Source organism: Procambarus clarkii, chromosome 66 (assembly GCF_040958095.1).
Source record: "Procambarus clarkii isolate CNS0578487 chromosome 66, FALCON_Pclarkii_2.0, whole genome shotgun sequence".
Taxonomy (NCBI): Eukaryota; Metazoa; Arthropoda; class Malacostraca; order Decapoda; family Cambaridae; genus Procambarus; species Procambarus clarkii.
The window spans coordinates 10,334,362-10,358,655 of record NC_091215.1 but is presented as its reverse complement, the minus strand read 5'-3'; the positions used below and the strand labels follow the sequence as shown (position 1 = coordinate 10,358,655).

At 45.6% G+C, this 24,294-nt stretch overlaps 1 protein-coding gene across 1 annotated transcript in view; it reads right to left on the bottom strand.

The window, feature by feature from the left end:
- The window catches only part of LOC123769303 (UDP-glycosyltransferase UGT5-like), a 189,043-nt gene extending 165,333 nt beyond the window's left edge, over nt 1-23,710 (bottom strand). Inside the window, exon 1 of the mRNA XM_069309817.1 lies at nt 23,659-23,710. The gene's annotated coding sequence lies outside the window, so the exon portion shown is untranslated. The remainder of the gene's footprint in view (nt 1-23,658) is intronic.
- Between the last annotated feature and the right edge of the window lie 584 nt (nt 23,711-24,294).

Genomic DNA, 24,294 nt, shown 5'->3' with positions numbered 1-24,294 from the left:
GCTACATAGCACAGCGGCTGCCTGCCTCATAGTGCAGTGGCTGCCTTATAGTGCAGTGGCTGCCTCATAGTGCAGTGGCTGCCTCATAGTGCAGTGGCTGCCTCATAGTTCAGTGGATGCCTCATAGTACAGTTGCAGCCTCATAGTACAGTTTCTGCCTCATAGTACAGTAACTGCCTCATATTAAAATTCCTGACTCCTTGTTCAGTGGGTGCATCATAGTTGTGTAAGGGAATCTTAGTACAGTGATTGCCTCATAGTATAATGGTTGCCTCATATTACAGTGGTTGGCTTATAGTACAGTGTGTGCCTCATAGTACAGAGGCTGCTGTCAGGGGTCATATTTTTCCTGCTCTCTCGTGCACTGAATTAAGTACGAAATTGCATAGTGCACCAGTGATGTGCACCGTGATTCAACTTTCCGAATATAACTTTTTCACAGTCGTGTTGGGTGTCGTTGGACAGCCCGGGATATTTGCTAGCCATTGATGTCATTCTGATCGCTGTATCAGGTCTGTGAAGGAAATTACGGGAGGGAGTTGATTTCAGGGAAATTTTGTACAAGTCAAGTGTAGAGAGGGAGGTATGGGGGGTTAACGGCCGTAGACCACCCCCATCCCTATCACGTGTCCACCTCGTGAGAGAGGGGGTAGCGTCATGGGGCAGGTGTGCCATTGGCCAGGGCTCCTGGGCCTCAGGAACGCTGAACCGTGATTGGCCAAGACGCTGAAGGGTACAGCATGGTACCCCAGGAGTAGTGTTGGCGGGAAAAAGACATTCTTACCTAGAACGTTGCTAGGGGAGGTCTTAATTTTCCATGCAAGGCCAAGCATCGGGAAATACCGCCTGCAACGTTACTAAAATCATGCCTATCATCTTGCTATCTTTCCGTGTGCCATCCATAAGAATCCGGTAGTCGGAAAGGTGCTTGTACCGAACCGTGTGAACTTGTCATCTAGCCGCGTAATTGTGGGACGCCATCTTAGAGCAACTGGACTGAGTGAGGCGTTAATTATCGGGCTATGAAAGTGACATCCGCCGTCTATCGTATCTGTGCTTGAAGGTACTGCAGTGAGACGTGCTAGAGAAGGTTTCAGTGTTATGAGAGAAACCTTAAAAGTTGTAATTCTGAGGAACAGTGAAGGACTCCGTCTCGGGTCTCGTGTACCATGTAACACCGTGTACCGTTGTATCCTGGGGTACCGTGTCAAGTGGAAGGGCGTGGTACTGCATCCCTGCTGTTGTGCGCGCACCCTGGTCTGCCTAAGCCGGTGTGTCGCGCCACCCTGGTCTCTGTGTGTGGAGCTAACCCCGTGGTCTAGGACCCTGTGCTCCACCTGACCACGTGTAGGAAGTGAGGACGCCTACGTCATCATCCAGCAGCAGCAGTGGGAGAGTGTGATTGACGTGTATGTGAGTGAAAGGGAGTGTTGCGGGCCTGCTGATTGATGTAAGTACACTGTTTCCGTTTGGGTAATAAAACTCTGAAGCTGGGTTCGCCCCCAGTGTTCCGTCTGTCCTCTGTCCCTGTGACCACCTGGTGAGGTGAATGGGAATTGGAGACGTGTGAGTCTACCCTGTTTGCCGTCATCAAGTTGAGGTTGGGCCCAACTGTGATTTTTGACGTGTGTGAGGACACCTAGAGACACGGTAGAGTAAAGTGAGTTATTTGCTTCTATTTTTTCTATGTGCCGCGTATGTATTACTGTAATTTGATTCCCTTTTTCAGCAGTGAAAGTGGTAACAGGGAGGTTTCCCTTGGTTATAAATTTTACTGTTGTGTTGTGGTAAAGTGTGAATTATTGGTGGATAATTTACTGGGGGAAGTCATTTACAAGTTTTGCCGTGAGTGGCAAGGATGTACTGTGTTGTACTGTGATGTACTGTGTTGTACCGTGTGTAAACCGTAGACAAGTTGTCCTTGGTGGAAGGCGTTGTGTACTGTGAAGGATTCCGTGAGAATTAAAGTCAGTTAACGTCACCGGGGGTCACGATTTACTTAACGAGGTCACTTGTTCCTTGAACATTGTTGTGTTTAACGTAGGGACGTGTAAAGGCAACAGTCACAGTGAAGTTCACGCAGTGGAGGAATTGTCAAGTGAAGACTAACGTAGTGTTAACGATTTAACGAGCTGTCGTTAATTGATTGATTAACGTAAGGGGTTGACGGTCTGTTATGATCAGAGTCAATTGCGCTGTAATTAAGCTGCTGTAAATCGTTGGACTGATCAGATCTGTCTGCGGACAGAGTGATTAAGCACTCGTAGCTAATTAAAGATAATTAGTAACCGCCACTTAGTGAATTCACTAGGTGTTGATGTTGTTGCTTACACGGAGTGTGTTGTATCCTTGTGTGTGGTACAGTAGTCTACCGTACTCACTGCTGGCGCCATTGCTAGCTGACCGCATACGGATTTGTTCCCGGAAAAACTCACGATTCTGAGCACCCATGAGCTCCATTCGTCGCGGTTTTGTGAGGAAGAATACATCAGTACTCCAAGACCCAGACAATATCTTGTTTTGAAGGAAACAATTCCGATTTCGTCTACAATTGACTGAGAAACAACGTTGTTGATTACCTGCTGCCCAGCTGACTGGTATTCTGCGCAACCCAGTATGCAGGCGACCCAAACTCTCGTACCACACTTTTTTTTTTTTTGAGGACCGTATCACTGACCAGGTCACTTAGAGTCCTACCCTGAAGGGCGAGGCGATACCCTGCGGGCAGTGCCACAAGGGGGCACCTTAGAAGGTGTACTGAGCCTGACAGGGAAAGGTAGACCAAACAGCTCTTTTAGGTGTTAGGTATCCCTGATTCCACCTGGGGGAATCATTCTACGACCTCCGTTGGAGGGGAATGAATTTCTCCAGGCCTAGGAGTGTCTCAGGCATTAGGTAAGGCAGTGATTCGGTTCTCACTACGTGGAGAGAGTCATGGGGAAGGCTAAGAGAAAGAGGAAATGGAGGCAGCTTTCAGACGAAGAGGGACGGTGGACCGATGTGCAGCAGGCACCGAAGAAAACTGCTATCGAGGCTTCACCACTTGCCTCTACCAGCAAGACAGCAGACGTAATGGACCTAGAGAGGACAGCATCAGTCACACACCAGCCAGTGTCAGACAATGCTTCTCTGTCCACAACACAGCCACAGGACGACAGTATGAGTCAGGAGAGGACACCACCAGTTTACACCAGCCAGTGTCAGACAATGTACCTCTCTCCACAGCCCAGCCACAGGACAACAGTATGAGACAGGAGAGGAACCCAACAGTCTCACACCAGTCAGTGTCAGACACTGTACCTCTCTCCACAGCCCAGCCACTGGACAACAGTATGAAACAGGAGAAGACACCAACAGTCTCACACCAGACATCGCCAGACTCTGCACATCTTCCAAAATTCAAGATAATGCAGACAGACCACTTTCCTACAGAATATGGAGTAGTAACGGCAATGGAAAAAGAACAACCAGAGCTCAAACTTTCCATTACAGTCAACCTGAAAGGAGAAATAATAATGACATCACAAGACCAACAGACTGCAAATTACTTAGAAAAAGTAAGAGTCCTGCAAGGGAAACCTGTATGCTTGGAAAAGCTGGACCCTTCAGAAAGATGCACACGAGTCGTGCTTTTGGGTTACCCAATCGACTTTTCCCTGGATACAGTACTAGAACACAAGCAAATCCTGAATGCGGAACGATGCCGCACAAAAGTAGACAAGGCAGCGGCACGTCAGGTTCTGGTGACCGTCATGGGACATGTGCCAGAAACATTCAGTCTTGGAAATTGGGGAACATACCGACAGAGACCATACGTCCCAGAACCCCTGCGCTGCTTCAGGTGTCAGAAATACGCCACCATCAATCACGCTGCACCGGACAGGAGAGATGCGGAGTGTGCAGCCTGAGACATCCAACCAAAGACTGTATAGCCAAGCACAAGGCAAACGAGACCACAACAGCCAAATGTCCAAATTGTGGAGGCAAACATCATGCCTGGAGCACAACCAGCTCTGCACGGAAAGAAAAAGTGCAGACAGCTCAGGCCAGGATAAACACACAGACCAGCACTACATACACCAACACCAACGTCTGGAACACTCGTGCACAGCCACAACAGACATCCACTCTCACAGAGCAAAATTTCCCGAATCTATTAATTCCAAATCAGAAAATACACAAAAGTGCTGCAAAAATACAGCAAATGCAAAAGAACAGAAAACAATTACTTTCGGAATCAACACATCAGATATACAGTTTTACCACCGAGGTCCAGCTGAAAACCATCGTGAAGATCATGGCAGAGACCATTATCAATTGCCTACACGTGACGCAGAACGCCTCACAACAACAGACTCAAGAAATCACTTGTGTGATAATGGACAAGATCGTGCAGCAGACCAGTTACACAAGAAATAGAAAGTTTGAGACAAGATGGAGCACAAGAGGACAAACAGCGCAACATGGACATACAGACTTCCAACACCAGTCAAGTAGTCAAGACACCAGAACATCAACATTTACAAAAGCAATTGCAAGAAGCAGTGACCACCGAAGATCAACAGAATCTTACAACACAAGAGACAGACAACAACAGCCAATGCAGTCTGATATGCAGCAACGCCAACAAAGACGTATTGAACAGCAGAGATGCACAGGTTCCAACAACACAAGAAACAGCCACGAGCAATCAATGCAGTCCGACATGCAGCAATACCAACAACAAAGCGATGGACCACAGTTATGCACAGATTCCAACAACGCCGGGGATGACCACGAGCAATCAATGCAGTCCGATTTGCAGAGATACGACTTGCGAGGTGGAGAATATAGAGGTCGATTCCGAAGAGGAGTTCTAGTAGAACAAGCAACACCAACCGAAACCGTCGTCTGGTCATTACGAATACTGCAGTGGAACATACAAGGTCTTGGAAATAAAAACCACACACTTCAGGAGGCTGCAATCAGCACGAAAGCAGATATAATCGTTTTGGAAGAAACTCTTTTCCCAGCCACGAAATCCTTCAGATTAGCTGGATATCAGCACTATATTATACCGTATGAGCAGGGGGAGACAAAGAGGATTAATGACCCTAGTCAGGAACACCATACCCAGCAAGAAAATAGACTCAGTTTCATGTGGGGATGGAGTAGAGGTATTAGCAGTAACAGTGAATATGGCTAATATTGAGCTCCTCATATACAACGTCTACAAGCCCCCTAGACGTAAACTAGAAGCAGAGGTAGTGCTTGCCTTGGCCACGCAGGAAAATGTAATTATTGCTGGGGATTTTAATGCTCATCATCAAGAGTTAGGTGCAACTGGGGCAGCCAATGCAGATGGGCGCCATTTAGCTGCAGCTCTGCGAGAAGTACCTGAAATTACACTTCTCAACACTGGGGAACCCACTCACATTCTAGGAGGTTCCCTTGATCTTACATTCATTTCAACAGCACTCAAGCATCATGCGAAGTGGGAAGTAGACCTGGTGATCACCAGTGACCACTATGCTACTGTCACAACACTAAACCTAGCACGACCTGCACAGCCTAGGTGGAATTTAAGAAAGGCCAATTGGAATATATACCAAGAAGAACTTGAAAAATGGTATGCAACATACACGCCACCTGAGGATTTGAACATACACGAGACCAATCTGCAGGAAGCCATTGCAGCTGCTGCAAACAAAGCTATTCCAATCATTATCACAGGAAACACAAAGCGAAAGAACTATTGGTTCTATAGTAATGAAGTTAAAGAACAGAACCACAGAGTCAACATCTTCAGAAAACATCTAAAGAGAAATCCCACACCAGAAGGAAGAACTCTGCTAAGAGCGGTGATATCTGAAGCAAGACGAGTTTCTCGAGAAATAAAGGAGGCAAGATGGTTTGAGTGGTGTCAAACTCTAAATGAACATAGTAGTCTTGGCAAGATATGGGGTCAGATTAAAACTATATCAGGTCGACCAGCCCGACCACAGGCATGTATTCAACCATTGCAGGAGGCTGAGAGACTTGCTCTCCAATTTGCAGAAAGAACAGCTTCCTGCAATGGTCCGAAGGCAGCAAGAACAATTAAAACAAGAGAGGTTGACAGTCATTCATGAGAGCATAGCTATAAATGACGAATGTGACTGTCCCTTCACCACACAAGAACTAATCAGGGCCAAAAAAGGTGGTAAGGACACTGCACCAGGTGCTGATAACATTACATACTCAATGGTCGCACATGCAGGTCCTGCTGGAGAACAAGGAATATTGGACGTTATCAATGCATCTTGGCAGCAAGGCAAACTACCGACCTCTTGGAAGCAAGCAGACATCATACCGATTCCTAAGCCGAAAGAACCTGGCAATTACAGACCCATTTCATTAACATCATGCATTAGTAAAACTGCAGAACGGATGGTCTTAAATAGGCTACTGTGGAAGACTGGAGACCTTCATAAACACATATTTGGCTTCACTAGAGGAGTAGGTACTGCAAACTGCATAGCAACATTACTAGAAACAGTTAACTCGGGTTCAGCTATAGTGATCTTCCTTGATCTAGAAAAAGCATTTGAACTTGCAAGCCCGCAAGCAATATTACACACCTTAGTTAAAAAAGGTGTAAAGGGAAAAATGCTAGCATGGATTCAAGATTACCTAAGTCACAGGTATGCCAGAGTAAAGTTGCAAGGACAAGTGTCGGACTACCACTTGCACGAGAATGGGACTCCACAAGGAGGAGTCCTCAGTCCTAGTCTTTTTAACATCCTCGTGGAAAACCTTGTTACCATGACATTTACAGAAGGGGTTAAATTGCTAAGCTATGCTGATGATATAGCATTAGTCATTACAGGTCCTTCACTTCTAAATAAAGCACAAGGTGCATTAGATAAAGTAGCATCTGAATGCAGTGTTTTAGGACTAAAAATATCTGCACAGAAGTCTAAGGCGATGAGACTAGGCGGCAACACTCCAGACAGGCACCTACGCATTCAAGACATTAACCTTCAGTGGGTTACACAATATCAATATCTCGGAGTGTGGATAGATTTTAAAATGACATTCAATAGGCAAATTCAATATCTAAAGGAGAAAGCAAAACCACGACTAAATATAATGAGAGCAATCACAGGGCCCCGTCTAGGAGCGGGACACAAAGTGTTAAGAATGTTTTACATACACGCCGTTCGTTCCCTAGTTCATTAAGCAGCGCCTGCCTTACTCACTCTTTCTCCTGGTCAGTGGGCAAACGTTGAGGTTCTTCAAAATGATGCATTGCGAGTCATAAAAAGAGCTCCCAGATGGACTAAAATACTGAACCTAAGACTAGAAACAAAGCTAACGTCGATTGAAATAAGGGTAAAAGGGATTGCTGCGTGCATGCTGACCAAGATATTGACTAGAACTAGAATCAGTTCACTTAAAGATATAATCACTGGAGCACTAACTCTGGACAGAAGAGCCTCCAATAGCAACAGGTGGACCCATTGTGCGATAAACACCATCAATACATTCGATATAACAAACACAGTCACTGAGAGGGGTGTCAACGAAATACATGCAAACTTTGTTATGCAAAGAAACAAACAGAGATGCTAGCCATTCAAAAGGCTTTGGAACATGCTCTTGCTGAACACCGACAACATGTTATCATACATACAGATTCGAGAACAGCCATTGAAACCTTGCAACAAGAACACATATGTGATAACATCCATCTGATCACAAATGTCATATCATTCATGCAACCACTCAAACGACAAGGCCGACGGGTACTTATCAACTGGGTGCCAAGTCATGTGGGAATAATAGGAAATGACATTGCAGAAGAAGCTGCAAAACTTGCTACTAAGAGGAGAAATGTAGACATTACATACCACAGAGTCTATCACAGATTAAGAAAGTAATTAGAAACAGAGCAATGCAAAAGATGTACAGTGACCACAACACAGCAGTTGCAACATCAGGATCTGCGGGTTGGTACAAGAATTCAACCAACTACGAACCACTTAGTTTGATGAAAGGGAACAGTAGAGCAACAGAAGTGCATTTACATCGCATCAGGCTTGGATACCCATGTGCATGGGAAATAGGCTTACAGGTTCCGGAAGATGAGAGGAAATGTCAACACTGTGGAGAAATGCCCGACAGACCACTGGAACATTATCTAACACAGTGCACAGTTACAAACCCATTAAGATTTCAACTTAGATTCAACAGAGCAGAAGAAGTTGTTAAACACAAATGGCAAAATCTTACTGAAGCGACCATGCGAGTCATAAATACTCATACTCCGTCCAAGTAAAACAGAAACAAGCAACACTTAGTGGGCCAGCCAGAGGCTGAGGGCCCGCGCAGGAATATCCCTGCAAAAAAAAAAAAAAAAAAAAAGTAGTCTACCCTCGTTAAGGTAATCTTGTCATAAGACCGGAAGAGAACTGTCAGTTGAGAGACAGTAGGCTTTATCAATACTCGTCTGAATTAATAGGCTGTTGTATTCAGTAATTAATTGGGAATTACTCACCGAATGCTTGACTTTCAAGTTGATGTAATTAATTGATTTACGAGTTATTGCTGCCATTTAAGTGTCGTTGTGACACGTGTGTATTAACGTAATTGTTTAAATTCAATTAGAGTAACTTTTGTTTTTGATTGTCCTGAGAGACAAGTGTTAACGTAAGATTTTTATAAGGGGTTATCATTCTTGGATTAACCGCCTTGTTACTTGGTACCTCGTTGAGGGCAGCGAGCGCCAGTCAAGTTTTTGTGATTATAGTATTGATCACCGAGAAGCCGTGACAATATTGATTGCAAGCTTGCGTCACCAGTGGGCACCACTTTGTTCAGTTAGTGTCATAAGTCAGTCAGCGACGACGGGATAAGGAGACCGTGGGTCCATCAGGCTGTTGATTAGCTGTTCTTTAATGTGCCACTGGAGTGACAGTAAAGTAACGTAAATTCACTGTGTAGTAGTTTTAGTTCTTGTTTTGTGAATAAATTGTTTTGTTATAGAAAACGGTCGTTTACGTCAAACCTTCCAATATTACTGCCCCACATTTCATGTTCTGCAACGCTTTGCCTGCTGATGTTCATATCACGTCTGTATCTAGAGCTCAAGTCCATTGCACAGCACCACACTTCTATAAATAAGAGGTGAAAATCCGTCGGCTACCCTTTATTAGTTTGTTAACTAGGAGGAGCCAGCGACCTAAGTGACAGGTGTTACCCGTGTGGTTTCGCCTGGCGGTTTGCTCCCGCGGTCCTGTGATCTTAGGCTTTAAGATTAAATATCTGCCACAGGCAGCTCTTGCTGTTTAAGGTCTGCCTCTCTTGCGAGGTAGTTGCAATTAACGTAACATCAATAGGACTTAATTCTTTTGATAATTGTCAAAGAAAAAATCTCACAATTGCCTCATAGTACAGTAGCTGCCTCATAGTTGAGTGGGTGCCTCATAGTACAGCGGCTGCCTCACTGTACAGTGGCGGCCTCATAGTAGAGACGTTTCCTCATAGGACATTGACTTCCTCATAGTACAGTGAATGCCTTGAAATACTGTTATTGCTTCATAGTACAGTGGTTATCTTGAGGTTATCTTGAGATGATTCCGGAACTTTAGTGTACCCGCGGCCCGGTCCTCGACCAGGCCTCCACCCCCAGGAAGCAGACCGTGACAGCTGACTAACACCCAGGTACCTATTTTACTGCTAGGTAACAGGGGCATAGGGTGAAAGAAACTCTGCCCATTGTTTCTCGCTGGCGCCCGGGATCGAACCTGGGACCACAGGATCACAAGTCCAGCGTGCTGTCCGCTCCGCCGACCGGCTCCCCTAGTTGGTTGACCGGCCGGTTCCCTTGGTTGTCTCATAGTGGAGTGGGTGCCTCATAGTACAGCGCTTGCCTCACAGTTCAGTGGCTGCCTCATAGAACAGTGAATGCCTTGTAATCAAGTGACTGCCTCATAGCACAGTGGCTGCCTTATAGTACAGTGACTGCTTCATAGTACAGTGGCTGCCTCATATTAAAGATTCTGACTCATTGTTCAGTAGCTGTATCATAGTAGAGTAAGTGCCTCATAGTACAGTGGGTGCCTCATAATACAGTGGCTGCCTCATAGTAAAGTGGATGCCTCATAGTTCAGTGGCTGCCTCATAGTACAGTGGCTGTCTCATAGTACAGTGGCTGCCTCATAGTACAGTGGCTGCTTCATAGTCCAGTGGCTGCCTCATATTAAAGTTTCTGACTCATTGTTCAGTAGCTGCATCATAGTAGAGTAAGTGCCTCATAATACAGTGGGTGCCTTATAGTACAGTGGCTGCCTCATAGTTCAGAGGTTGCCTCATAGTACAGTTGCTGCCTCATAGTACAGTGGCTGTCTTATAGTACAGTGGCTGCCTCTTATTACAGTGGTTGCCTCATAGTACAGTGGCTTCCTCATAGTACAGTGGAGGCATTATAGTTTGTGGCTGCCTCATAATTCAATTGCTGCCACATTGTACAATTGCTGCCTTATTGTTCAGGGGCTGACTCATAATACAGTGGCTGCTTCTTAGTACAGTGACTCCTTAATATTTTTGTGGCTGCCTCATAGTTCAGTGAATACCTCATGGTACAGTGGCTGCCTCATAGTACAGTGGGTTGCTCGTCGTTCAGTGGTTGCCTCATAGAACAGTTGTGGCCTCATAGTATAACTTCTGCCTCATAGTCCAGTGGCTGTATCATAGTAGAGTAAGTAAGTAAGTGCCTCATAGTAGAGTGGGTGCCTCATAATACTGTGGCTACCTGCCTCATAGTGCAGCGGCTGCCTGCCTCACAGTTCAGTGCCTGCTTCATAGAGCAGTTTTTGTTTTTGTTTTTTTAACCACAGACGTGGCCACACATTTACAATGCTAACCAACATATATACATTTTCTTCTGTCCTCCATGGACAGGGGTAGATAAGTGTTAAACATATAGTTCAAGGGTTTATTGAACACTCAACCAAAGAAGGTGATTCGGTGCTTTTAAATGCTAAGCTAACCAACATACGTAAATACATAGATACACAGATTTACGTATGCCCTACATAAAGTGTTAGATGTGTCTTTTACATAGTGTCATTAATGTACATTCACAAAGGTGAAATGTAATTCTGATCAGCTTCCATATATACTTTATACCCATACATATACATACACACACACACATACACATACATATATACACACACACATGCATTCACATACATTTGTATCATTTACTCTGACAGGGTGAGATAGCTGATATAGAAACTAGTGTGCAATTAAGCACTTAATCACTGAAGGTGATGAAGGTGCTTTTACAAGCTCAGGTTATATAGTTACATCATATATATACATTGTATGATTGATATATTACATGGTCAATCTTGGTTACAAGTCCAATATATCATCAAGTGTTCCAGTACTCATATAGTAATTACAGAGTTCAGCATACCTTAGCCCAGGAGGGCGAAAGTCAGTCAGTATGGGACATTCTACAATATAATGTTCAAGTGAGTGCATGTTTTCTCTTTCACAAAGTTGACACATTGTGTACTCGACATTTGGGTTTTGAGAAAGCTGCCAGATACGTCTATATCTCAGGCGTATTCTGGCCACTATAACATCACATTGCCGGGTTCTTGTTCTATTAGTCCCATATGTGAATGTCTCCTCACGATATCTATCATAATATTTAATGCTACAACTTTCAGGTCTTTGAGAATTTGTTAGGTCGGTGAGATTTTCATTAGATATTTGTTTAAGTATTCTCTTTGTCACTGCTAATGAAAAACCCATATCAATTTCTACCACTGGTTTTCTGCAGGCTGACTTAGCAAGTATATCAACAGTGTCATGCCTTGAGATGCCAACATGTGATGGTATCCTTAGGAATTTAATCTCCAATCTGTTTTCTTTGGCAGCTAAAACATTCATTCGAATATCACTGACTATTTTCTGGGTGTCACTACTATGTGCGTTCAATGCCAGGAGTGCACTCTGCGAGTCACAGTATATAAGTCCATTGCTTCAGTCTTTTAAAAATTCAGTGGCACGGTATATGCCTGCAAGTTCTGTTTGAGTTGTACTTGCCCAGTCATTGACGCGCTTCATTGCTGTATGTACGAGAGAAGATTGTTCAAATATGTTACATGCACATCCGGTACATCGTCCACCTTCTTCTACAGAGCCGTCGGTATAGCACTGATAAACATCGTTACCCATACTCTGAGTACTTTCAGTGATGCTTTTCAGTGTTACCTGTTTTAATAATGTAGTGTGCACACTGTCTTTCTTGGGCGCATTTACAAAATCAACTGATAGATCCCAGTTATCCCATGGAGTAATTGGCTGAGTAATCATTAATTGAGCTGGGTACATATTTAATATTTTGATGGAGTTGGCTCCCTTGTAGAACCAATATACATAATCAGATTTCGTTCTTCTTCTATAGACCTCAGGTGAGTGCAGCATATTAGAAAGTTTAGCTTGAAACTTCATGTGTTGTCTAGATCTACTAAATGCCTTCACGCCGAAAACTGTGCTAATAGACAAAATTCTCTCACTTATGGTAGGTAATTTTAACTCTGCTCTCATATTAACTATTCTCGTGGATTTTGGAGCCCCAAGGATGAGACGCATAGCTTCATTTTGTAAGGTTTCAAGAGATTTCAGCTCTTTGTCAGTATACAGTGTGAGATGTAGAGCATTGTAGTCAATCACAGAGCGTATAAATGATTCAATAAACATTCTAGCAAGTCTCACGTTAAGTCCATGATTGACACCAACAAGGATCCACAAGGGCTTTAATCTCTCCCAAAGTCTCCTCTTGAGAGAAGAAAGGTACCCAGGGTCGTTAATGGGAACGCCAAGGTATCTGTAAGACTCGCAGTTCTCAAGTGCTCGCCCATCTATATGATAATTGGCTGGTGGAATACCACATGGACAGTACAGAGATACTGTACAGAGATAAGGAGGCCACATAATGGTATCAAGATTGTGTAATCTTGATACCATTTTGATATACAATTAATAAAGTGGTCATGCAAGCCATATGGAATATTCATTTTCCGTCTCTGATGTCTATTAGGTACATCACACTGTACCTCATAGGAAGCAGAAACTGCATAGTGATCACTAACTAAGTGATTTACCAACGAACATTCCATCCTATCTTGCACAAGGTTTCTACCCATTACATAATCAAGTCTGCCTCCCAATAAATGAGTTTGGGCATCCGTAGTATACACGGTTAATCTGTTGTCATAAACATATTTGATAAATTTGCATCCATTATCGTTGTTAGTAATGTCTCCCAGCGTAATATGTCTAGCATTAAAATCTCCCATGTATATTGTCCCATTATTGTCTAGATCTGGGAACAATGTTACATTGAGTTTCTGGCTTCTGGCATATACGTTGAGGAATGAAAAGTGGCCTACTGTAGTTTGTACATGAAAGTGATGGTACTGTGTGTGTACATTGTGTGACGTGCTCACAAGAATGTGCTGTAAATCACTTCTGACGTAAGTTAATAGGCCTGTGGCGTTACTGTTATTATAGGATGCATACCCTCTGATCTTTGGCGGGGTTTTGTTTATCATATTGGACGTGTAGGGCTCCTGTAAAGCAATTATATCTATGTTGTTACTGGTAACATATGCAATTAGGTCATTCAGTCTTTTGTTGATGCTACGAATGTTCCAACTGATAAACCTAATAGTTCTTGTGTCAACAGCGGCCATCGTCTTGGTGTTGTTCCTCCCTGGGACTGGTTGTCCCATTGTTGTCCTTGTCCCACTTACACAATGTGTCAATAAGTGACTACGACGTAAAGAGCCACACCAACCTGGCGTTTGGTATCGTCAGGAACATCTGGTGACATCATCAGTTTCTTGATCACTGAGCGACTCGGGATGGTCCGCGAGTGAATGTTATCTGTAAGTCGTATGGCATAATTACTGTTGCTCAGAGTATTATCTTTTTCATTCTCGTACTTGGCTTGAGCGCGTTCCTTAAGGTCATGAATAATTTTAAAATATGCTGATGCAGGTCGACTTCCTTTTCCAGTTAATGTTTCTGTGTCACTAACACTGCTGTCATCCCTAAGTTGACTGACGACGTCGCTGCCACCGCCTCCGTTGTCGCTCTCATCTCTGTTGTCCCCGCTGCTGTCGCCGCTGCTGTCACCGCTGCTGCCGCCGCTGCTGTCACCGCTGCTGCCGCCGCTGCTGTCACCGCTGCTGTCGCCGCTGTTGTCCCCGCTGCTGTCGCCGCTGCTGTCACCGCTGCTGTCGCCGCTGCTGTCACCGCTGCTGTCGCCGCTGCTGTCACCGCTGCTGTCGCCGCTGCTGTCGCCGCTGCTGTCGCCGCTGCTGTCGCCGCTGCTGTCACCGCTGCTGCCGCCGCTGCCGCCGCCGCTGCCGCCGTCACCACCACCACAGGAACCTTTACATAGAGCAGTGGCTGCGACATAGTGCAGTGGCTGCCTCATAGAACAAAGGCTGCCTCATAGCATTGTGACTACCTCATTGTACAGAGGCTGCCTCATATAACAGTGACTGCCTCATAGTAAATAGACTACCTCATAGCACAGTGGATTCCTCATAGGACAGTTGCTGCCTCATAGTTGATTGGGTGCCTCACAGTACAGTGGCTGCCTCATAGTCGAGTGGTTTCCTCATGGTACAGTAACTGCCCAATTGTAGAGTGAATACCTTGAAATAGAGTGACTCCCTCATAGTACTGTGGCTGACTCATAGTAGAGTGGTTGCCACATAGTACAGCGGCTGCCTCATAATATAGTTGCTGCCTCACAGTACAGTGGCTGCCTCATAGTGGAGCGGCTGCTTTAGAGTACAGTGGTTGCCTCATAGTGGAGCGGCTACTTTAGAGTACAGTGGTTGCCTCATAGAACATCGGTTGCCTCATTAAACAGTGGCTGCCTCATAGTACATTGAATGCCTGATAGTACAGTGCCTGCCTCATAGTTCAGTGGCTGCCTCTTGGTACAGACGCTGCATCATAGTTAAGTGGTTGCCTCATAGTTACGTGACCGCCTCATAGTACAGGTGCTGCCTCATAGTTTAGTGACAGCCTCAGAGTACATTGGCTGCCTAATAGTGGAGTGACTTCCTAAAAGTACAGAGGCAACCTCATTGTTCAGTGACTTCCTAATTTTTCAGTAGCTTCCTCATAATTCAATATCTTCCTCATAATTCAGTGGGGAGCTCATAGTACAGTTCCTGTCTCATAGTACAGTTTCTGCCTCATAGTACAGTGTCTGCCTCATAGTAGAGTGGCTGCCTCATAGTAGAGTGGCTGCCTCATAGTAGAGTGGCCTCCTTATAGTACAGCGATTGACTCATAGTACAGCGTCTGCCTCATAGTACAGTGACTGCCTCATAGTTCAGTAACTGCTTCATAATACAATTGTTGTGTCATTGTTCTGTGGTTGCCTCATAGTATAGTTGTTGCCCCTTAGTACAGGTTCTGCCTTATTGTACAATGGCTGGTTCACTGTTCATTGGCTGCCGAATAATACAGTTGTTGCCTCTTAGTACAGTAGGTGCCTCATAGTACAGTGAGTGCATCATAGAACAGTTGGTGCCTTATAGTAAAGTGGTTCCCTCATAGTACAGCGGCAGGCTGCCTCATTATACAATGAGGCAGCCTGTACTGCAGTAGCTGTCTCATAGTACAGTGACTGCCTCAAACTACAGAGGAAGCCTTGTAATACAGTGACTGCATCATAGTATAGTGGTTCTTCGTAGTACATTGGCTGCCTCATAGCACAGTGGCTACCTCATATTACCTTGGCTGCCTCATAGTACAGTGGCTGCCTCATAGTGCAGTAGCTGCCTCATTGTACAATGGCTGCTCCATAGTTCAGTGGCTGCCCCATAGTACAGTGGAGGCCTCATAGTTTGTGGCTGCCTCATAATTCAATTGCTGCCTCATTATACAATTGATGCCTTATTGTTCAGGGGCTGACTCACATTACAGTGTCTGCCTCTTAGTACAGTGACTCCTTTATATTTCATTGGCTGCCTCATAGTACAATGGCTGCCTCATATTAAAGATTCTGACTCATTGTTCAGTAGCTGCACCATAGTAGAGTAAGTGCCTCATAGTACAGTGAGTGCCTCATAATACAGTGGCTGCCTCATAGTAAAGTGGATGCCTCATAGTTCAGTGGCTGCCTCATAGTACAGTGGCTGCTTCATAATCCAGTGGCTGCCTCATATTAAAGTTTCTGACGCATTGTTCACTAGCTGCATCATAGTAGAGTTAGTGCCTCATAATACAGTGGCTGCCTTATAGAACAGTGGCTGCCTCATAGTTCAGAGGTTGCCTCATAGTACAGTTCCTGCCTCATAGTACAGTGGCTGTCTCATAGTACAGTGGCTACCTCTTATTACAGTGGTTGCCTCATAGTACAGTGACTGCCTCATAGCACAGTTGCTGCCTCAAAGTACAGTGCCTGCCTCACAGTACAGTGGCTTCCTCATAGTACAGCGGTTGTTTCTTACTGCGGCTGCCTCATAGTACAGTTGCTGCCTCTCTGTCCATTAGCTGCATCATAGTATAGTGGCTTCCTCATAGTTCAGTGACTGCCTCATAGTACAGTGGCGGCCTCATTATACAGTGCCTGCCTGATAGAACAGCGGCTGCCTGCCTCATAGAACAGTGGCTACCTCATAGTGTAGTGGCTGCCTCATAGTGTAGAGGCTGCTTCATTGTACAGTCACTACCTCATAGTACAGTGGTTCCTCGTAGTACATTGGCTGCCAAATAGCACAGTGGCTACCTCATAGTACAGTGGCTGCCTCATAGTGCAGTGGCTGCCTCAGAGTGCAGTGGCTGCCTCATAGCACAGTGGCTGCCTCATAGTACAGTGGGTGCCTCTTAGTACAGTGGTTATTTCATTGTTCATTGACTGCCTCATAGTACAGTGGCTGCCTTGTAGTACAGTGACTGCCTCATAGTACAGTCTCTGCCTCATAGTACAGTGGGGGCCTCATAGTGTAGTGGCTGCCTCGTAGTACAGTGACTGTCGCATAGTTCAGTTGCTACCTGAAAATAGAGTGGATGCCTTGTAATACAGTTACTGCCTCATAGTACTGTGGCTGCCTCATAGTACATATACTGCCTCATAGTACTGAGGCTGCCTAAAAGTACATTGGCTGCCTCATAGTTCACTGGCTGCTTCATATTACAGTGGCTGCTTCATATTACAGTGGCTGCCTCATAGTAAAGCGGCTGCCTTGTCATACAGTAACTCTATAATAGTACTAATAGTACAGTGGCTGCCTTATAATTCGGTTGCTGCCTCATAGTTCAGTGGCTACCTCATGGTTCAGTGGCGTCCTCATAGCACAGTTACTGCCGCATAGTAATGTGGCTGCCTCATTGTACAGTTACTGCCTCGTAGTACATTGGCTGCCTCACAGTCCAATGGCTGCCTCATATTACAGTGGCTGCCTCATAGTACAGTTGGTGCCTCATAGTTCAGTGGCTGCCTCATAGTACATTGGCTGCCTCATAGTACATTGGCTGCCTCATAGTACAGTTGCGTCCTCATAGTTCATTGGTTTCCTCATAGTGCAGTGGCTTCCTCATAGTACAGTTGCTGCTTCATAGTAATGAGGCTGCCTCATAGTTCAGTGGTTTCCTCATAGAACAGTGGCTACCTCATAGTATATTGGCTGCCTCATAGTACAGTGGCTGCCTTTATTGTACTGTGGTTGCCTCACAGAACAGTTGCGACCTCATAGTACATTTCCTGCCTTATAGTCCAGTGGCTGCCTCATATTAAAATTTCTGACTCATTGTTGAGTAGCTGCATCATAGTAGAGTAAGTGCCTCATAGTACAGTAGGTGCCTCATAATACAGTCGCTGTCTCATTGTACGGTGGCTGCCTCAAAGCTCAGTGCCTGCTTCATAGTGCAGTGGCTGCCTCATAGTACTGTCACTACCTCATAGTACAGAGGCTGCCTCATAGTACAGTGGCTACCTCATAGTACAGAGACTACCTCATAGCAAAGTGGATGCCTCATAGTACAGTGGCTACCTCATAGTACAGAGACTACCTCATAGTTGAGTGGGTGCCTCATGGTACAGCAGCTGCCTCACAGTGGAGTGGCTGTCTCATAGTAGAGTGGTTTCCTCATGGTACAGTGACTGTCTCATAGTGGTGCGGCTGCTTCATATTACAGTGGTTGCCTCATAGTACAGCGGTTGTCTCATAGTTCAGTGGCTGCCTCATAGTAAAGTGGATGTTTTGTAATCATCTGACTGCCTCATAGTACATTGAATGCCTCATAGTACAGTGCCTGCCTCATAGTTCAGTGGCTGCCTCTTGGTACAGACGCTGCATCATAGTTAAGTGGTTGCCTCATAGTTACGTGGCCGCCACATAGTACAGTGACTACCTAATAGTGGAGTGGCTTCCTCAAAGTACAGAGGCGGTACTATTGTTCAGTGACTGCCTAATTATTGTTAAGTGACTGCCTAATTTTTCAGTGGATGCCTCATAGTAAAGAGTCTGCCACATAGTACAGTGGCTGCCTCATAGTACAGCGGTTGCCTCATAGTATAGCGTCTGCTTCATAGAACAGTGACTGCCTCATAGTTCAGTTACTGCTTCATAGTACAATTGTTGCCTCATTGTTCTGTGGTTGCCTCATAGTATAGTGGTTGCCCCTTAGTACAGTGGCTGCCTCATTGTACAATGGCTGCCTCATACTACAATAGGTGCCCCATAGTACAATTTCTGCCTCATAGCCCCGTTGCTACCTCATAGTACATTGGCTGCCTCATAGTACAATGGCTCCCTCATAGTACAGTGGCTGGCTCACTGTTCAATGGCTGCCGCATAATACAATGGTTGCTTCATAATACAGTAGGTGCCTCATAGTACAGTGGCTGCCTGCCTCATAGTACATTGACTGACTCATAGGACAGTGGCTGCCTCATAGTTCTTTGTCTGATTCAGAATATAGAGACTACCTCATAGTACAGTAGGTTCCTCATATTACATAGGCTGCCTCATAGTACACTGGGTGCTTCATACTACAGAGTCTGCCTCACAGTACTGTGGCAGCTTCATAGTACTCTGGCTGGCTCATAGTACAACGGCTGCCTCATAGTACCTTGGTTGTTTCATTGAAGAGCAGCTGCCTCATAGTAAAGAGACTGCCTCATTGTACAGCGAATGCCTGCCTCATAGAAAAGAGGCTGCCTCATAGTACAGCGGATGCCTGCCTCATAGTACAGAGGCTGCATCATAGTACAGTGACTGCCTCATACTACAGAGGAAGCCTTGAAATACAGTGACTGGCTCATAGAACAGTGGGTGCCTCCTAGTACAGTGGCTGTTTCATAGTACAGTTGCTACGTCATAATACAGTGGCTGCGTCATAGTACAGTTTGTGCCTCATAGTACAGTGGCTGCCTCTTAGTACAGTGGTTACTTCACAGTTCATTGGCTGCCTCATAGTACAGTGGGGGCCCTCATAGTTTAGTGGCTACCTCATAGTACAGTAACTGTCTCATAGTTACTGTATGAGACAGTTAAAGCCACATAGAGCCACTGTAATATGAGGCAATGTTACGGACCCGAGTCCAGCGTCCGAGCACGGAGCAGTGACGACAACGCCATCTGTGGGTCAGCTCCCGAAACCCCCTCCAAATGGACGACGCCATCTAGTGAGGACGAGATATACCGGCCACAGGGGCTGGTTTCCCATCCTAATCACCTCGTAACATAGCCGCTTCTGACCACTGGTGAGGTGACGCTTAGACAGCAACGCCATCTATGGAGTGGATAGGTGGGCGTTTGTGTTTAAGCCTGTAAGTGAGGTGCACAAGGGTGTCCCTAGTACTGATGACGTGTCTGATTACAGAGTCGACCTGGGACTGCTGGATTGGACGATGGGCAGTCTACCCAAGGCAGCCAAAGTCTCTCCACGTGTTTGCTGCAGAAGCTGTGAGTTGCTCCCGGACGAACACTGCTGAGAGTGTTAGCCTGCCTGTGACGTGGCAGAGTTGAGGAATCGTCGTACCCGGGGGTTGACGGGTGAAAGAGACTAACCACTGTGGTGAGGAGAGTGATCTGTGGAATCACACGAGGCTCCTGCCTAGGGCTCGCAACCCTAGTATCGGTCGTGGAGTGGCCTACGCAGCGGAGCTGATTGGAACCTGCCAGCTACACGCTGGATTTGTGGTTGAAGGCCTCCCCGACTGTGCACCCAGTGGGACTGAGAGTTGGCTGGCCTGTTGCCAGGGTAGATTCGCCTAGAGAATCTAAGGATTCATCGTGAGGCCACGAGAAGAGAACCAGGGCTACTCATCTTGAGCACCGTGGAACATTCTGCGTCTTCAGAGGAAGACGATTCTGCACATTGAATATTTATACCCCCCGGGTGACAGTATATATATTTATTTATTGGTGGTGGTAATTATATATTTAAATTAGTGCGTTTGTATCCCTTCCCCTTTAATTTACTTGCGTTACGGAACACACCCCTTGAAAGCCACTACTAACTTGGGGCCGGATACCCAAACTCTAATAACATCAGAGAAGAACCCCAGTTGCGACCCAATAGGGCCGTAACAGGCAAACATTGTACTATGAGGCAGCCAATGTACTATGAGGTAGCCACTGAGCTATGAGGCAGCAACTGTACTATGGGGCACCTATTGTAGTATGAGGCAGCCACTATACTATGAGGCAGCCATTGTACAATGAGGCAGCCACTGTACTAGCAGTAAAATAGGTACCTGGATGTTAGTCAGCTGTCACAGGCTGCTTCCTGGTGGTGGAGGCCTGGTCGAGGACCCGGCCGCGGAGACACTAAAAGCCCCGAAATCATCTCAAGATAAACCTGAAGATAGTTCAGTTGCTACCTCAAAATACAGTGGATGCCCTAGAATACAGTGACTGCCTCATAGTACTGTGGCTGCCTCATGGTACAGTTGCTGCCTCAAAGTACATTGGATGCCTCATAGTTCAGTGGCTGCCTCTTAGTACAGTGGATTACTCATAGTACAGTGGCTGCCTCATATTACTTTAGGTGCCCCATAGTACAGTGGCTACATCATAGTACAGTGGCTATTTCATAGTACAGTGGCTACCTCATAGTACAGTGGCGTCCTCATAGTACAGTGGCTGCCTCATAGTACAATAGCTGTCTCATTGTACAGTGGCTGCATCATTGCACAGTTGCTGCCTGATAGTAATGTGGCTGCCTCATCGTTCAGTGGTTTCCTGATTGTACAGTGCCTACCTCATAGTACAGTGGCTGTCTCATAGTACATTGGCTGCCTCAGAGTTCAGTGGCTACCTAATAGTACAGTGGCGTCCTCACAGTACAATAGCGTCCTCATAGTACAGCAGCTGCCTCATAATACAGTGGCTGCCTCACAGAACAGTAACTGCCTCATAGTTGAGTGGCTGCCTCATAGCACAGTGGTTGCCTCAAAGTAGAGAGCCTTACTCAGAGTTCAGTAGTTGCCACTTAGTACAGTTCATTTTTTTTTTTTTTTTTTTTAGATATATACAAGAGTTGTTACATTCTTGTACAGCCACTAGTACGCGTAGCGTTTCGGGCAGGTCCCTGGAATACGATCCCCGCCGCGAAGAATCGTTTTTTCATCCAAGTACACATTTTACTGTTGAACAGAGGCTACAGTTAAGAAATTGCGCCCAGTAAATCCTCCCCGGCCAGGATACGAACCCATGACATAGCGCTCGCGGAACGCTAAGCGAGTGTCTTACCACTACACCACGGAGACTGTGTATTCCTTGTAATACAGTGTCTGCCCCATAGTACAGTGGCTGCCTCATTGTACAGTTGCTGTTTCATAGTAATGTGGCTGCCTCATAGTTCAGTGGTTTACTCATAGAACAGTGGCTACCTCATAGTATATTGGCTGCCTCCTAGTACAGTGGCTGCCTCATAGTACAGTGGCTGCGTCATAATACAGTGGCTGTATAGATAAGTGGCTGCCTCATATTAGAGTGGTTGCCTTATAGTAGAGCGGCCGCCTCATATTTCAGCGGCTACCTCATTGTACAGTGGCTGCCTAATAGTGGAGTGGCTGCCTCATAGTATTATGTACAAAGTATTATGTACTATGAGTCGCTGCCTCAAAATACAGTGGCTTCCTCATAGCATGCCTCATAGTACAATGGCTGCCTCATAGTAAAGTGGCTGCCTCATAGTACAGTTGCTTTCTTATAGCACAGTAGCTGTCTCATAGTACAGTGTCTGCCTCATAGTAGATTGGCTGCCGCCTAGTACAGCGGCTGCTCTATAGTACAGCGATTACCTCATAATTTAGTGGCTGCCTAATAGTGTAGTGGATGCGTTGTAATAGAGTAACTGCCTCACAGTTCTTTGGCGGCCTCATTGTACAGTGACTGCCTCATAGAACAGTTGCTGCCTCATAATATAGTGGCTGCCTTATAGTTCAGTGGCTGCCTCGTATTATAGTGGCTGCCTCGTATTAAAGTGGCTGCCTCCTAGTACAGTGGCTGCCTCATAGTACAGTGACTGCCTCATAGTACAGTGACTGCCTCATAGTACAGTGGCTGCCTCATAGTACTGTGGCTGCCTCTTAGTACAGTGGCTGCCTCATAATGCAGTTCCTTCCTCGTAGTACTGCGGTTGCCTCATAGCACAGTGGCTGCCTCATAGTACAGTGCCTGCCTCATAGTACAGAGGCTGCCTCATAGTACAGTGGCTGCCTCATAGTACAGAGGCTGCCTCATAGTACAGTGGCTGCCTCATAGTACAGAGGCTGCCTCATAGTACAGTGGCTTCCTCATAGTACAGAGGCTGCCTCATAGTACAGAGGCTGCCTCATAGTTGAATTGCTGCATCATAGGCCTACGGCTGCCTCCTTGTTCAGTGGCTGCCTCATTTTACAGTGGCTACCTCACAGTACAGTGTCTGCCTCATAGTACAGTGGTTGCCTCACAGTACTGTGGCTGCCTCATAGTTCTGTGGCTACCTCACAGTACATTGGTTGCCTCATAGTACAGTGGCTGTCTCATAGTACATTGACTGCCTCATAGTACAGGGGCAGTCTCATAGTTAATAGTACAGTGACTGTCTCATAGTACAATGGTTGCAATATAATACAGGGGTAGAGCTTCTTCCTCGCGCTTGTTGGGTCCGTGGTTCGAGTCTCCCAAGCGAATGAAATTATATATATATATATTCTCATATACATATAAATCTATATTGGATAACGTTCATGCAATTGTTAGTATCAATATTGATATTTTCCTATATGCGTTAATACTTTGTACCCTCAATAGTTGTAGAAAGGTATGTTCACGTTATCTTACTACTTAATATTACTCTGTCGATTGCCAAATATTTTTTCTCTCAATCGGTCTGCGGTGATATTTACACGTAAGTTAACAATCGTTTCACGTTGTTCTAATCTGTGAGCAACCAGGCATCTTGCTATGAAAATCATGAAACGTGGAAATCGCATTAAAGCTCATATCTCCACATAAATTTAAGCAATTATATCCCGTTAAGAAAAAAAATCTAGTTTAAAACAGTCAAATCAACGTGAAATCAAGTGACACACAAATTCGTGGAACATTTAAACTATTGAAGAAAATATTAGCAACTTGGAAACTTAACCTTGTAATTAATGTTGTAAGATAAACTGGAAGAATACAGACGACAAGTCCGCACTGAGTCTCAGGTCTGACTGGAGACTATGGGATGACCATGGGCCCACTGCAAACAACAGCTGCCAAATATACTTTAGTCACAGACACGCAGTGTGTAAAGGGAGAGAGAGGAGGGGGGAGGGGGTTATGGGATATGAGAGAGAGGGAGGGAGAGGGAGAGAGAGAGAGAGAGAGGGAGGGAGGGAGAGAGAGAGAGAGAGAGAGAGAGAGAGAGAGAGAGAGAGAGAGAGAGAGAGAGAGAGAGAGAGAGAGAGAGAGAGAGAGAGAGAGAGAGAGAGAGAGAGAGAGAGAGAGAGAGGGAGGGAGAGGGAGAGAGAGAGAGAGAGAGGGAGGGAGGGAGAGAGAGAGAGAGAGAGGGAGGGAGGGAGAGAGAGAGAGAGAGAGAGAGAGAGAGAGAGAGAGAGAGAGAGAGAGAGAGAGAGAGAGAGAGAGAGAGAGAGAGAGAGAGAGAGAGAGAGAGAGAGAGAGAGAGAGAGAGGGAGGGAGGGAGAGAGAGAGAGAGAGAGAGAGAGAGAGAGAGAGAGAGAGAGAGAGAGAGAGAGAGAGAGAGAGAGAGAGAGAGAGAGAGAGAGAGAGAGAGAGA